Source organism: Papilio machaon, chromosome 2, assembly GCF_912999745.1.
Source record: "Papilio machaon chromosome 2, ilPapMach1.1, whole genome shotgun sequence".
In the NCBI taxonomy this organism is placed as follows: Eukaryota; Metazoa; Arthropoda; class Insecta; order Lepidoptera; family Papilionidae; genus Papilio; species Papilio machaon.
In genome coordinates, this window is record NC_059987.1 from 7,037,303 (window position 1) to 7,053,920 (window position 16,618).

General features: G+C 33.8%; 1 protein-coding gene across 1 annotated transcript in view; it reads right to left on the reverse strand.

The window, feature by feature from the left end:
- Nucleotides 1-16,387, reverse strand: part of LOC106714414 (leucine-rich repeat-containing protein 4B) — a 58,505-nt gene extending 42,118 nt beyond the window's left edge. Inside the window, exon 1 of the mRNA XM_014507458.2 lies at nucleotides 16,113-16,387. The gene's annotated coding sequence lies outside the window, so the exon portion shown is untranslated. The remainder of the gene's footprint in view (nucleotides 1-16,112) is intronic.
- Between the last annotated feature and the right edge of the window lie 231 nt (nucleotides 16,388-16,618).

Here is a 16,618-nt window from a genome sequence, read left to right on the forward strand (position 1 = left end):
TATAACACATTTTTATACTCATTCTTCGTTGTTGTAACTTATCAGAACAGAGATTAATTTCAAATTCAAGCTCATATTTATCGGCGATGCAATTACACAAACAAATCTCCGTACATTCCGTATGTATCGTTACTTAGTGCTTTTATACGGCTTAATCGTGATTTACGAGTTTGCTTTGTACTTATCTAAGATAAATTGGCATCGCAGAGATACTAGAATATCTGGAATTACCAGTACATGTCTTGTTTATAGGATATTGATAATTGAATTGCAAAGGCGTTAATATACAATGATTTATGTTTTTACATTATGTACCTAACCATGATGATGTGGCTTTGTTTTAACTCATTTGTTTTTACATTCGAATATAATTGTTTCGGCTGCGTGAAGCCAGGTAGCACCTTGAATGGCACTACCCGCCGCCGCCTGGGACAAGCTCCCAATTGGGTGACCGGTGCGATTAAACAAAGCGAGAATCTCGTATTGCACCTCGCGGCACGCAACTCGATCCTCACCTTGCGCCGGTAACACCGGTCCAGGATCCGCAGAGAAGTAGCAAAAGCGACTACTACGGACCAACAAACGGCAAACGTCGCCAGAGAAAAACACTTTAGTAAAAGCGAAATTCCTCGGGGTGAGTTAAGCGCGTGTGGTCTCGACAGAGGCTGAGTTGCGACTGAGAGATATCGCCGTAAGGCGCCATATTTATAGCCCGCTAAAGCCGAGGAAGGGGCTCTCGGTTAGCGCTCGGACCACAACGTTCTTAGACTAACCCTTTGGTTAATATTTATTCAATTCATATAAATAATATGCATACACAGTTACAGGAAAATACAATAAGTACATATCAATACATAATAGACACACAGAAGGATAAAATACAATAACAAACTACAAACATATAAAATTATCCTTATTTTAAACACATCTAGATTACATAACTAATATCATTAAATCTAGACGTATGGGAGAGCATGAATAATAGTATTACACTGATACATATAAGGGCAAGTGACAAGCATACATAAAATTAATACGGTACGACAACTTACATTATTTCCTTATCAACATTTTAACCTATCCAAAAACACAAATACACATTATCAATAATATATAGGTTAACCATGCAACATTCAAAACTGACTCGATACATAATTAACATTGAAGTTACCATTACAACATACTCACATCTAAGAGTAGACAACTGGCGATACATTCGTACACAGATTGCGTTACACACACGATATACTAGCGCGGGTACTGTGACGACCATTTTACATTACAGGACACTTTGGCTTTATACGACACATATTCACATATTAATTTCACTATATTACGCATTATAATATTTATCAAAACATCTGGTCCCGTGTTTCTTGCACATTGCAAGCCATTATAAAATTAGTGCCATAAACTTTATTCTTTTATGGCTTCCACGGCGCGGCTGTTACTTTGCTCTATTGTTCAATTTCGAGAAACGAAGAATTCGTTTCCATAACATTTTAAAACCAAAAAATTAACTATCGGAAAGCCGGCAATAAAATAGATGATGTTGCCTGCACTTTCGTCTTTCAAATATTCGTTTCGATTGTTCATTTCGAACTATCCAATAATAAAAATTCGTTTTTGGTAATCCTTTAAAAATGAGCCCAATAATGTTCTTTATGCAACTTGCCGCCTCGATTCTTAAAATAGCGAAATTACTTTTTCGTCGCCAACAATAATGTAGACTAAAAGAATTTTTAATTAGTTAGAGAATTCTCAAATTACATCGTTCAAACAGCATCTCAGTGTATGTACTTACGATAACAGCGGGCAATTTACCTGTCGGCAAAAAATAGCAAATTAATTATCATACACAAGTGAACGACACAAAATTTATTTTTCCTTATTCAAATAAAAGATAGACCATTTCGTAATGTTATCACAACGCTGTCAAAAGATTTCATTACCGAGTTATAAGGTGTATTTGTTAAGGGAACGACTTTTATTGTGCTGTAAATATTTTAGACGGCGATAAGCAGCCCTTCACAGATAAAGCAAATTGATCGGGACGTAGAGAGTGGAGTTCAGAAAGGTTTATGCGTTACGTGGGTGGGTTTAATTGAAACCGCTAGATTGCGACACCGATCGTGTATTAATATTTAAAAAGTCATAGTCAAGTCAGATAAGAGATCATAAATCATTTCACGCGTATCCAAATGTTCGAAGCTCCATTATAAATATTAACTTTCACTGTAATATGATCTTATATGATGGATTTATATTGGATCTACGTAAGGAATAATTTAGTATCTGTGTCAGTTACCGTACAATATAGTGCTTTGTTTATATTAAACATACAGCTAATAGAAGTTAACTGATATTTGTTTTTTATGACAGCAAATTCCAAGCTTGTACAGCTTCAAATTTATTTGTTATCACTTTGTTTCTTTGAACCTAATTTATCTATGTAACATATACTCGTACAATCAGTAAAAAATATTTGCTTATTTTCTTATGTGTGTTATTATTAATTTAATTATTTATATTTACAACGTATAATATCAAAGACAGACTATGATAACGTACCGTATTATGACACAACGCTCTCATTAATATGTAGATGTAGCGATACTCGTACAATATGTATGTTGACATATGATCCGTCTAAACATCTAAGAACAAACAGCGTCAAGTATGTAATATTGTATTTAACATATTACACAAGCGTAAAGCTGCAATATCAATATAATTACATTCGAGTAAGTGAAACGGAACGTAATTTCGTTGGATTTCAGTCGCCGTCAGTCTTATTGGAACGTAGCCGAAAGCTATGCCTTCTAAATACTCGTAAGATCGTGCATATACCGGCTTTTGTATTAATCCGTGTAATCAAAGTAGGGACATTTAACATTTAAAAGCAATTTGCTACAGAACAATTCAATGAGGAAGAGACTACGCCTTCAAATATTATTAAAGTCAGAATATAAAACACACATACAAAAATATATAATATAAACGGAACGAATGGTTTTTGTAAATTGACGTAACGATTCTTTTCGAGTCTAGATTTGGCATGGATTACCTAACTTACGTTTTAAAAGCTTAAAAAAGTTTTTCATAAATTTAATATTACACAAATATGTACCATAAAATCATATTATATTCGTTTGATTATAGAATGTAATAAAAGATAAACATTATGAATTCCCCTTTTCATAATCGAGTAGGGTTGTGCTTTAGACGTCTTTTTATTAGGATTTAATTAAGTGTTTGTCGGAAGCTCGGAGCATTAGGCGCTCGTGCACAAGGGGGTTAAGTAATCGCGGGAACTTGCACGTATCGTTCCGTCATAGAAGACCGTATTAAATGCGCCTTAACCCTAATAGTACAATATCGAGCATCTTATGTTTTATTCAGTTCTAAGATTAACAATGGGCTCCTAACACGTGCTGGGACTTTTTGGTAAATTAATGGTAAATAACAAGAAAATCAGTTCATCAATCATATTTCAAAAGTATAATATGTGTAAAATGAAAACGAATACATACTAGTTTCCTGAATGGACTTCCTCTTACCATAGGTACTAAACTTCTTCATTGAAAACGCCATAAAACAAGAATAGAAAACAAATGCAAATCCAAGAAATAACATGAACATCGTTAACTAAAATGTAAGTGTGAACAAAACTTTACTTAAACTTTTTTGTAAGATAAAGGGTGCAAATTAGCAGCGGGAACACCGAGGTGATGATCGACACCCATGGACATCTGCAATACCAGAGGAACTGCAGTTTCGTAGCCGGTCTTTGAGGAGGAACTTAGTGAAATGAGAATTTATTTTAAACGTAAACTTTTAGTATTAAGATACCTTATCAAGTATAACACCAACATAAACAGATGGCACCCCTAACTAAGAGTAGGCTCCGCGTTTCTCATTAGGATGCAGGTATAGTGATTTGATGATGATGAAAATGATCAAGTAAAGTATATTTGTAATATTTTGTATTTTATTATAATAAATATGTAATCAAATGTTTATTAATTGTAAAATAATAAGTAACAAAATTATTAAAAAGCATATTTTTTCACTTCAAAAACTAATTAGGTTACGCTTTAAGAATCAAGATATCATTAAGTTTATTTTTAATATTCAAACTTGATAACTATTATTACGAGTACAATTTTCTAATATCTTTTCCCTATACGCAGCGCAGCCGAGCACGAATTAAAAATAATGACTGTCGGTTAACATTTTTCTGGAAGCGGGCTTTACAAAAAGGCGAGTGTGAGTGGTGCGGTGGGCACGAATCGATGGCCGTTTGACGGGCAGCTGCAGAATAAAGTTATGAGCATTTTTATTCCACGACTCTACGGCCCCGATCGGCCGAGTGCACCTGCCCTCACCGGCCACAGCGATTGACACCTTTCCCATTATGAAACAAACCTTCGTGGATATGCTGCACAAAAAATACAACAATGGAATGCAAGCAGCCCTTATTATTGGCCCTTTTACAATATGAACCTTTCATCTTAACATCTTTATACAATCTCTGCCATTAGCCAAGGCGTGTGGGCAGTGGGCTCGAAGCTAAATAAAACTATTGTTAGACTTAACAAAACATCCAAGTGAACATCTTCATGAAATGACATCTCAGTCCCGGACCCATTGTTATGTGCCTCGTGTACTTCGCCGGAACAATATTTCCGAACGAAATTTATTGCCAATTCCACATAATGTTTACCGAAAAGTGAGCGAATGGTAGGCGAGTGAATCACTTATTGTAATAATATAAAGGAGGCCAGATTGAAAGCGTCCGATGAAAGCCGACTTGGCTAGAAGCAGCACCGTTTGATGGTAATGATTTATGATAACGGAACGATGTAATTTTAGCGCGTTAATGTTAGAAAGATAAATGCGAGGGTCGTTTTTGTCAATTGTGCAAAACAAAAAATAACGGTTTTTTAAACAACATAAACAGTGGCAATCTAAATATTTCTTGATTGACCAGAAATAATAAGGTTTGAAAAAAAAGTTGCGTGCGTTTCCAGTTCCATAACTGGTGTTGACCGCAGGCGCGAATAAAAACCGTCAACCGCAGAAATACCGAGCGAACCGCACGCCCGTCGGAGATGCAGTCATCTCGCTACATTTTATTCTATATTTAGTCAAACAAAACTGGATTAGCAATCGTGCAAGGTGCAAGTAGTCCATCGCCGAGCCACGCGCCTGCGACACTTTACACTACTTATTGGAACTATAAAAAGTTGAACAATGTTTGAGCGACTTCGCCGTAAAATTGTTGCAAATATATTCAAAAAATTCGTGTTATTTGTATTTTAAACGATTTACGCTTACTATTGACTCGTTAATAGAAAGACCGTTATTAAATGTAGCCACCGAATCTTATTCTGCTAACGACAGAGCATTAATGATAGCCGGCTAATTCGCTATATTCGGAGGCGAAACTGAGCCTTCCCGTTATGAGATTTGTCTTGAAAACCTACTTCGTTAACCGCCGCTCCTGTAATGACTCGCTTAATTCGAGATAATTACGCTCCCAGCGAAAGCAAACGTAGGCCACAGGAATTTATCGGATCTCGCCAAGCGAAACATTCTAAAACATGCTAAAGCTTTTTGAACCGTCTTCTTTCTCGAAAGTTACAAAGTGTATACGATTACATTTAATAAGTTGTGGGTAAATAAATTTGAAGCCATAAATACAGGCATTTCATTCGTATTTAAATGTATGCCCTAATTTGTATGCGGCGTGTGTGCGGTCCCTTCCCATCACGAACTTTCAATATCCGTCCGAATTAATAAATAACAACTTTATTATACTGTATCACGTGCGCATCATTCGTCCTATCTAAAATCGTTTAGTTTTAAAAAAGAATGAGTCAAGTTAATATTCGCGATCCCCGATTCGGTCCGACTTTAGAAACATTCTCAGAGCCATTTTAATATTCAACGGCAAACAAAGGCCACTTTTTTTCGGAACTTCCTCTTCAGATGCTTACTTATTGTCGTTTCGGAGTGTCGCTTAGACATTCTGTCAGTTGGTTTGAAATAATTCAAATTAAATATACCTCCCGCACGGCGCGGCTGTGGCTTCGTGAATGTTAAGAGGCGCCCGACGCTGCACACTCCCTCGCCGGAATTGGAAATGAGTGCGGTTGATGTTTTGTTTTAATAAACCCACATATTTGCCTTCAAAGTAAAAGCTTTTTATTTGATTTGTACCCGGGCAAGCGAGTTCCCTTTAAGCGACCATTAGGGTTGCGACTTTGATACGTCTAGGGAAATCTCGACAATATTCCATGAACATAAAGAATATGTCCTATTCTTTGACATTTTTGTACGTGAAAATTCATAACTAACACAGTTACGTAAATTCTGCTTTGAACTTCCACATTACCTAGTCCTGATACAAAGAAACAGTAAACTTTATTCAATTGTATAGTGCGTAGAATTGATTTTCCTGCACAATGAAGAAGGAATAATGCTTTATTCGATTAAATAATCTAGAAAAAAGAAATACTTGTCATCATACACATCTATACGTAATAGTAGTTTTAAAGACTGATGTATAGACAGATATGTCAAGTCTACCATAACTCCTTGTAGCAAAGGCAGCTAATAAAACATAATTAACCTACACAATATATTACACACGCAAACACGCGACAATCAGATAATACACGGCACAGGCATTGAAAATTATGTACATTGTCTGTTACTATTATAGTACCTGTTAGAATTATTACGTCTAGACGAGCAGGAACGTCGCAAGAACAAAACGAAAGCAAAGCTCTACGGATGCCACTGAGCTCGCAGTCCAGCCTATTGTTAGAGATACATGTCACAATAAAGTAAACGCTTGCTGTGACTATTTGACGTACGAAAGTGGTAAAGTAAACCTGATACGTTTTTAGCACATTCAGTGCGACCAAATTGCCCTTCAAGTTCAATTTAACACGTGAAAATCGCAGTGACTCCTAACGAAAATATATTAGGAAGTTATCATTCATCCTTTTTTAAGAATAACAAAATTTAAAGCTTCAATTGCTTGCAAAGCGCTCTGATATTATTTTTATGTATACTAGGATTAATTTGAGGACGATATTTTTAAAAATTCATAAGCTTGATCGTATCAACTTTAAAGTCTATAATTTGTACATAAGCATATCGCTTTAAATATTATTTTATCAAAGTTTAAAATTGCAAGTATCACGGTGTCGACCACGCTTGTTCGTGACAGAAGAGAATTATTTTTTGCTACAACCGCACAATCACACGCTTTGCAAGCGGAAAATCCACAGTCGCCTCTTTGCTAACATTTATTTTAATCTAATACACTTTCCCGACATTAGATAAAACAATACTTAAAGCTATGATAATTGCTCTATAACGATGCCTCCAATGCCTCCTTTAAATTGAAATCATATTAATTTTGATTGGATTTAGTTAAATGGTTTATCTCTTATTTAACTATTTTTTTAGTTACATACTGTTGTTAATTGTCAGTGAGCAAAAAAAAGTATTTTATAATTATTTAAATGCAATAATCATACTATTGCTCTTTCGGTAATACGTTAACTTAATTTAATGTACAATTTATATTAGGTTTGATCGTTTATTACTCATTAAGAAACAAAGGCCAACGATTTTCAATATCAGTTGTGTATCCTGAGGTGTGGCCCCAATATTGATCAAACGTCTTGCGGCGAGGTTCGTAATTAAATAATTATATGGAATTTATGCCGCTATGTGTCTGACGGAGAGGGGTTTTAATTAAGACGTATTGTTCAACGAGCCGTAGCGTGACTTCTAAAAACTTCGCCTTCACCGTTTCGAATCCTTCCATTACGGATGTAGATTGAAGATCCTGTTTAAATCGTGCGGCAAGATTTTCATAAAAAAAAAAAACTAGTTAGTCACTTTTGTAGACTATTTAAAACTCTTTCATCGGTTCCTTTCATTTTAATACCTAAATAAGAAAGAAACGATAAAAATAAATAAGATTAAAAGACAAATTATCTCGAAATTTATGTTGTAATTGGGTTATTTTTAATTTAAAATGAAATGGTATATCTCATGGCAAAACCAGAAAGCTATCATTGAATTGTCATAAACTATTGAATTGGAATAACAAAACCCAAAATAAACTCGTAAGTAAACGAGCCACGTCTCAAGACGTCACACTAGACAGAAAAATAAACTCAGCAAGTATTATTAACAGAATACTTTTACAACCTCGTGAAAAATCAAACTCTTTAAAAAAAAATGTCATGGGAAAAAGTTAAAAACACACCTGCCCGAACACAAAGCTGGGATATTGTTTTAAATATCCCTCGCGGGTGATTACAGCTAACCCAGACTTCAAATTCCGATACGTTTTTGCGTTGATAAAAACTGATATTCCATTCGGCCGCGCTCCGTATATTGAGTTAATGTCGGTCGTGATTGTGCTTCTATCTCTTTCACTTGCTAGTGTTAGAATGAGATAGAGTTGTGCTCGGGGTAGGTTGGAATCGCATTTTATGGTAAGTCGGGTCGGCAGGTGCAGCGCGCACCTGCGTCTCGGTCGGACACCGCGAGATGCGAGGCGGGATTGTCAGGACAACGAACCTGTACCGCAACCACTATCTAGGAATAATATTACAACTATCACGATACACAGTAAAGCAATTGAATTTCAAGATACACACGGACTGGAAGAATGAAAAACCTAGCCATTGATAAACAAAATAAGATATCATAAAAATTAGATTTAACTCTAGAAACACTCCCGCCTGTATTCGAAATATAAAAAAAATATTGTCTCCACTCCCCTTATGAATGCTTAGATTATTTTTTCATTATTCCGAAAATAAATAAAAACGAGAAATATATATTCGTATCGAAATTTTAAATATATTCAATCAATATAGATAAACAAACAATTGAATGACACATTTTCCAAATGACGATCCATTACCAGGAGAAAATTGCAAGCTTACATCTCATTAAAATTGAAATTAAATTTTCATATTAATGAATCAATCAAGGACACAATCCCTTTAAATCCATCAGTTAAATGGATTAAGTAGCAATTCGCTTTGGTTATAGTGTGAGAGCCATCAGTAACCTTACTTTAATTTACAAAACCTATTCACAGTACAGCTACTAATTATGTAGTAAAATATCAATTACTTGTAGTGATGAGATTCACTTCGATATTAGAATTTACTTAGTCTGCTTGATTCTCAGCAGTCTTAGACCCTTTTTCCACTAGCGACACTACTAGCGCATTTGCTATATTTCTATCATTTAAGCTACAGCTGTTAAAACTATCCCTATGTACAATTTCCACCAGAGCAGCTAAGACTATGATAGAAATGGAAGTTGTGCAGATAGTCACTTAGTGAAAAACGGGTCTTAATAGAGACAGCGCATCAACGTATGTTATGTTCCAAATGCAAGATAAATTAGCTAATGATGTGTGCGGTGGAGTGCTGGAGAAGCAGTTTGTCTTAACTGTTACTAGTTCTGGAACGTTGATCGAAGTAATGAAATCACAGTGCTCAAGCTAGTGCTCACTTAGCAAACTAACACTTGAATTTTGTAACTGATTGCTAAGTGCTAAAGCATACATTATATTATTTATAATTTACATTATATGGCGTCGAATTTAATTTAATTTGAATCAAGTTACTTTCTTAATAGGATTGAAAATTAAAAACGGTAATTCTGCAATTCAGTTGTTAATTTCGTAATAAAAAATGACATAAAAAGTAAAAAACAGAAGTAAAAATTGCCAAAGACGTTACTTTTATTATGAACATACAAAATATTTTTTTAAAACATTTAATTTATAATTTATCATATCACCTACGATATATTTTGCGATCAAGACATACTCTTACGTCATTTTCAATACGTTATACACATTCTATCGGTAAGGCAGCATTCCATATCAGGCATCTAGCAATTGAGGGTCAAAGGGATTGTTTAAATACCCGGAGCCTCATTGAACTGGTTTTCTCATAGATACGGCTATTAAATACGCTATGTAACTTACAAAGGGTGATTACTGTATTGGTATATTATATTTACAAAATCTCAAATGTCTATGTACGTGCTACTAAATACGTAAGTACGTGCTTTAATATGTGTCAGTAATATACACCTTGCATTGAGTCACTTGTGAACATCATTATTGAAGGTAAAGCGAAATTTGAGCACCGATTTCTAACGTCATAAAAAATAGCTTAACTCTTTTTACAAATAAAAATTCAGTTTGTAGAGTTAGCAAGTGCAATTACTTAGTAATTAAATTAATTTAAACAAACAATTGTTGTAATTTAGTATTTGAGGTTACGTAAACAACCATTGGCACACTCCGCGCATGTAATTTATTTAGGTTCGTGTTAAATGCTCCAGTAAATCTTTGTTTAAAGCGGATTTAAGTGCCATATACGTAGTCTTCCGGTCGTTAAGCAAATACTTTAAATTTATTACAATTATATAATAATTAATAAATAACACGGACGAATCCGGATCATGAAATAGTCTATCTGGAATATCCGGCGATCGGAAGAGGCGAATTCTGTTCGGATATTGAATATTGATCGCACACCCTTAACCCTGATGTATCGGCGGTCGTTACCGGCTTTCTAGGGACGATAAAGGGACGTTTGCCGATTATTCAATTGTTCTCGCCTAAAACACACCACCGCTGCGTCAGAAAAAATCTGAAGAACTGACACTAGATTTGAATTGTCTCTTATGTGTGTCCGCTCATGTTATCGACATCGTATTATTTTTGACGACAAAATTACGGGTAACTTTTCGGTATGAGCAACATTCTGAACGTGGCATGTAAAGACTTCTCTGAAATTTCGGCATACATATTTCAAAGCTGCGAGTAATTAAGATTATTTAGTGTATGATATCGTTGTCAGTTGTTATGCTCAGACGAAGGTGTATCTTAAAATAAACACGGTTTTACAACTATATTATGAACAAAGTTTCCTTTGATTCAACGCTAATGAGCTTTAAATATACTTACGTTGTACGTGCTAAATTTTCATTGTGTAGTGATAAGTTGGATACTTAATAGCTCTTATGTATACGGGAATAAATATTATTCCTTAAGTGGTATTTAACTTTTAAGTAGCTTATATACTGGTAAATTATAATAGTTTTTATGTAAGTACATATGTAAGCTTTATATAATTTAAATTTTGAAAATTAATTTATGTAAACAGATTAATTCTACTGTAAACTTAATAAACATATTAACCTGTAATAAATAAAACATTTTTAAAATTAGAAACCGCACAAGAGATTAAAAAGATGAAATGTTATTTGCTTAAGCTAATTTTATGGCATTGTTACGTGGGCCCGTTCTTTTTAAAAATGCTACATTTCAAGTGAATCATTTAATACAATTCAGTGCGCTGTTAACGAATAATAAATGCACGTAGTTAACATCGATTAAAGTGCAGTGAACTAATTCGTTAACGTTCTGTGTAAAGATCAGTGGAAAAAATCTAATTTTTACCGTGGGAACTTTTGTTGTGAGCACCAGCAACGCTTTGTGTGGTTTGGACGCAGACTAAATTATTATAACACGTATAGACAGCTTACAGCTCCGAAGCCCGTGAAGCGAATAGACCTGAGATAGGGTCACCATCAGATCTTCGTATTCAATATAGAAACTGATGGTCTACATGTTTCCATTTCTACTGTTTCATTTTACGTTTAGACAAATTAGTTGACTCATTCAAGATATAATCGTCTTTATGAGTATAGAAACCTACTCAGTAATTTAAGTTTAGCTCTTTTTGACAAATCTAATCTTCATAATAACGACTAGTTAAGTAGAGTTTTGGTTGCATAAAAATAGTTTTGTGCAAGTCAAACGTTACAAAAACGTATTAATATATTATGTGCAACTAATATTAAAATTTAGAATAAATAATAAATTTTGCATTATCATATTTGTGAAATATGCCATACATATGGGAACAAATAAAAATAATTAATATTAAACGCTAAATGATATTTGTAAAAGTAACAATAGCAGCCCTAATGCGACGGTGGGTGCAAATAACTTATTCATACGATCCGTACCCACGTCCGTATGAACGCACATTCATTATATGCCAATATAATAGACGTACTAAGTTTTTCTTTCACCCTATATATTTACAACGAGCGGTAGCAGTATTTATAATTCAATTCTCAATTTCAGTGGCTACTAATTTCATTCTTCTTTACATGTTCTGTGTAGCGAAAAATTATAGTCTTATTATGCTAAATATGGTTGAAGTGGGTGACTCATTTGCTTTGGTTTTTTACAAAGATAATTTCCGAGTATAATAGTAGACTGTATACTGTTTATTTGTTTACAGTGGATTCACTTTGGTATAATTATTTCTTGATTAACATAAGTAATACTTAGTTGAACCCAGCCTCAGTATTGGAATAGCGAATCCCTCTATGCTTTGTGTTCCGAAATCTATCAAAATAACATTTAAATATATCTAAGTAAGTATGATTCTGAGTAAAGAACGACCCCAACTAAATTATTCCAATACTTTGTATATACGAATTAAAAAAGAAGCAGCATCACCCAGCTTACGAGTGCGACTGACGTCTATAAAAAAATACACCGGTCGTGTATCTTAACGTCCAGTTAATGTGCTGCAAATGTGATTATTTACAGTAGAAATAACCTCAAAATAAATTTAATCCGTCTTTATCAAATCTGATAAAACCAAAATTAATTTGTTTTTTGGCATTTAAGATTAGTAATATTCTAGATGTATTTTCAGTTTATTTTAACAATAACTTTTTCATAATTTGGTTATTAAATATAATAAACTATTTTTACGTAAGTTTATTGAAAAAACGTAGTGGTTGGTTACAGAATATCAATTTAACAACTATACATCTACAGTTAGCTTGGGCATGGTGTGATTTTTCTGTATTTTTTACGTTATACTATAGATGTCTCGAAGTCGATATGTCTAAAATCTAGTTTCTCTATACTGACGCTTAGAATCCCTGCAATCGTCTACTCTTACATCAACAAAAACTGTCAAATATTTTACAAGTTATTACTGTCTTTGATTGTATCGATATGAAATATAAATTTTAATTCGATCGTATTTTGATCGTAACACTTTTAGTGGACATAAACATAAAATATAATATTGAAGCGTCAAGAGGCAACTGGCTATTAAATTTTAATTTCCTCACTAATTATATGAAAAAGACCTTTTCGTGTTCTTTTAGTGGTTACAAAATATCTGTTCGTTTATAAAAAGCGATATTATTTTAAAATATCGATATCATCGACTGCTTTCTAGTGCCGTATAATGTTACAAAATACACAATTAATTGGTAAGCAATTAGAAACTCTTTAGTGAATATTCATTTTAATACCAACCAAATAATAGGTAATACCAACTTGACAATAATTGTCAATTTTTCTCCAATGAGATAACTTTTAGCAACATCTCCATAAATAGCACGGAATACGTTCAATAACTTTAAAATGGAATATTTGTATAATATAAAATAAAAATAAAAAGTTTTGAGTTGAGCGGTGAACTTCTAACGCCTTTTGTCGAATGAGGATTACACGGGAACTGCGTTAGGTCAGCTGCTGGCAGCTACCGATAATGGAATAAAATCGTGATTCTTTCTTCATCTCGAACATTATAAGGTATTACTTTTGCCAATAAGCTTTTAACTGTCCTCGTTTTTAAGAAAATCTTGACTTTTAGATTGTAAGGTTAACTCCTATTCATAAAATCCTTTTAAATATTCCATAACAGTTACAATTTGGAAAAAATAATCATGCTTAGTGTTTTTTTTTTTTAAAAACATGAGCCTGCAGCAGCCGAATGTCAAAAGATAGTCAAATGACGGATTGGTACCCACGACCTCATATTTCGCGATCCTTACCTTTAACCATAGAGTTACAGCGATACATTTTTTTTATAAAATTAAAATGTCCCTAGACTTACGTAAAAAATTTACATATTAAATTAATGACAAGTACTCGTTAATCCTCTTTGAGTTAGGAAAAATATACAACATCATGTTCGCAAATTATTTTGCTAATAACTTAAAACATTAAAACTCCCAATATTGTTGTACTAATTTAATTACGCATTAAGTACATTTTATTAAATTATTTAAAAAATCATTTAATAATATTAAATTGTCAACATGATCTGTATCTATTAATTAATAGTAAATAAACTTTGACGATCTAAGATATTACGAACGGTCACACAAATCAATCTAGATGCGGTCAGATCAGATCGTACTCGGGTCTCGGGGCGGTCCGGTTGGATCAATTTTCTGTTTACAGCCGCTGGCTATCAAAGAACACCGCTCTGAATCAACTAATTGGTGGTAATAGTAGACCGGACCAACTACAACCAACTATTAAATTTAAAGCGAAATAGTCTACAAAATTTCTATAACCGATTGTTTGTTTCAAAAGTGTACAGACCGTGAGAAACGTTAAGCTCTGTATCAAGGTTCGAAACATTTTTTGTCTGTTTTTTTAGCCAAAATATATCTTTAAAAGTTATTTTTCAATCATGTCTGTAAAAGTACTTATAAGCTTAAAAATAATGTGATTAAAAAGTCCACAGGTCTTCAGTAATATTTAGTACCTATATTAATTATTCAATTTTACAAGAATACAAAATTAATTTTCTTACTAATTAATCACAAAAATTGTACATTCAATACTATAACATAAAATAGAACAAGTGTCTAAAGTATTAAATAGGGCACGTGTTCGTAAAAAAGAGATAATACGGAGCACTTCTAACGATTTTTTGCTCGAAAAACTCTTATGAAAGAAACTCGACACAGTAATTTATAAAACAAGACGTCGCCCGGAGTACGAGATGATTGTTCCAACACGGTTCAATGGACGCGTTACTCGTTAACGTATAACGAAAAATGATATACTGAAAATAAATGACGTACTAAGTTTTTCATAAGACTTTCGAGAACTTTACTTCAGAGCTAACTCTAATTTTACACCACTTTCATTCAATGAATGCGACCAAATTTTTTGTATAATTTAATTAAGTCAACTGTCATTTTTTATATTGTTCTAATTCGGAACTGAAACAAATATGAACTTTGAAATCTTAAAGTGTAAAACACTTATACATAACATTATTATATTAAAATATAAAGATACATTACATAACATTTTCATTACAATTAATTACATAAATCGCAAAATGCATCAAAAATAAATAACATATAACATGAAAAAATTTCACTTTAAGATAAAGCAACACAGAATTACTATTACAGTGTAGCTTATTGCCGAGTCGTTAGCATAATTAAATAATGTTCAAATAGAAACAAATTCCAATGCGTTTTTGTTTTCAACATAGAATTCCAGCGCATAGGATATTGCGGTCCAGATTGCTGTCTTCAAAGTTCCTTAATGTTGTATCGTCATATAAAGACGAATTCTCATGCCGAGTAATATCCGTAAAGTGGAAATTCCATACGCTACACTTCACTGGACACGCTCACTGACCGGGAATCTAATGTTTCAACGTAAAAACGATATACCAATAAACATTTCACCCGTCAAACAACCCGTATGTTGGGCTCAATAATGTCAGATAAATCAAACGCCTCGCATCTAACATTTTCTATTTGAATAATAATATCCAAGCTTTCCCGATATCGGATGTCGTGGCATCTATACTAATTTATGAATAAACGGACTGAATTCTTAAACAGTCGGAAACGGCAGTACGTAAAGTTTTCCCTCGAACTCCGTTACAAACGGCAAAGACAAATACCACTTAGCGACAACCAGGAAAGTGACTTGTGAAGTTAAATAAAAAAACTCAAAGTTTTTCTGTCATACTTTAAAATTCATGAACAACAATCGTTTAAATGTTTAATGTATTGTAATTGTTTATTTTCGAACACGTGAACACTTTATCGAAGGAAGCGGGCAACGATAACATTACTAAATTGACCTTTACCACACAAACAAAAGATAGTAGTCTTAGTGTCTACGTACTACATGACGGATTTGTTTCATTCTAGTGATGTATTTTATTTATCCCACTACGTACCTTTTAAGCTCGTAGAAATAACGGCAGTTTTCTAAAGTCCATCAACTTAAATTAAAAGTAAATATATTGTAAATTGTAATTAGCCAGTGACATAAAACTGGCGATTAGTTTAAAATATTAAGTCCACACTGCAGCACAGGCACAGTCAGATCCAGTTCATAGCACTCAACACGCGTGTAGTTCCGTATTAATTATTTTCTATTTATGATAATCACGGTATCGGACGTAAGATACGATCCGGGACGGGGCGACGGGACACATGCGCTCCGCTCGCGCTCCAGGCGTATACTGACGATCTCCGGCGTTAAGCTTTTCTAAATATACACCCCCCAACATTTTCCCGCGCACCCTTCGAGCGCAACGCGTGTTCCATGCAATTTTCTATAAATTTTCGCATAAGCTCCAAAGCCATCCTGTCAAAAGCTGTTTTTGCCTGAGCTCATTCGGGAGCTGCTTTGGGTGCATTGTTGTTATTGAATTAAGCGACCTTAACCGAAACTCGTTAA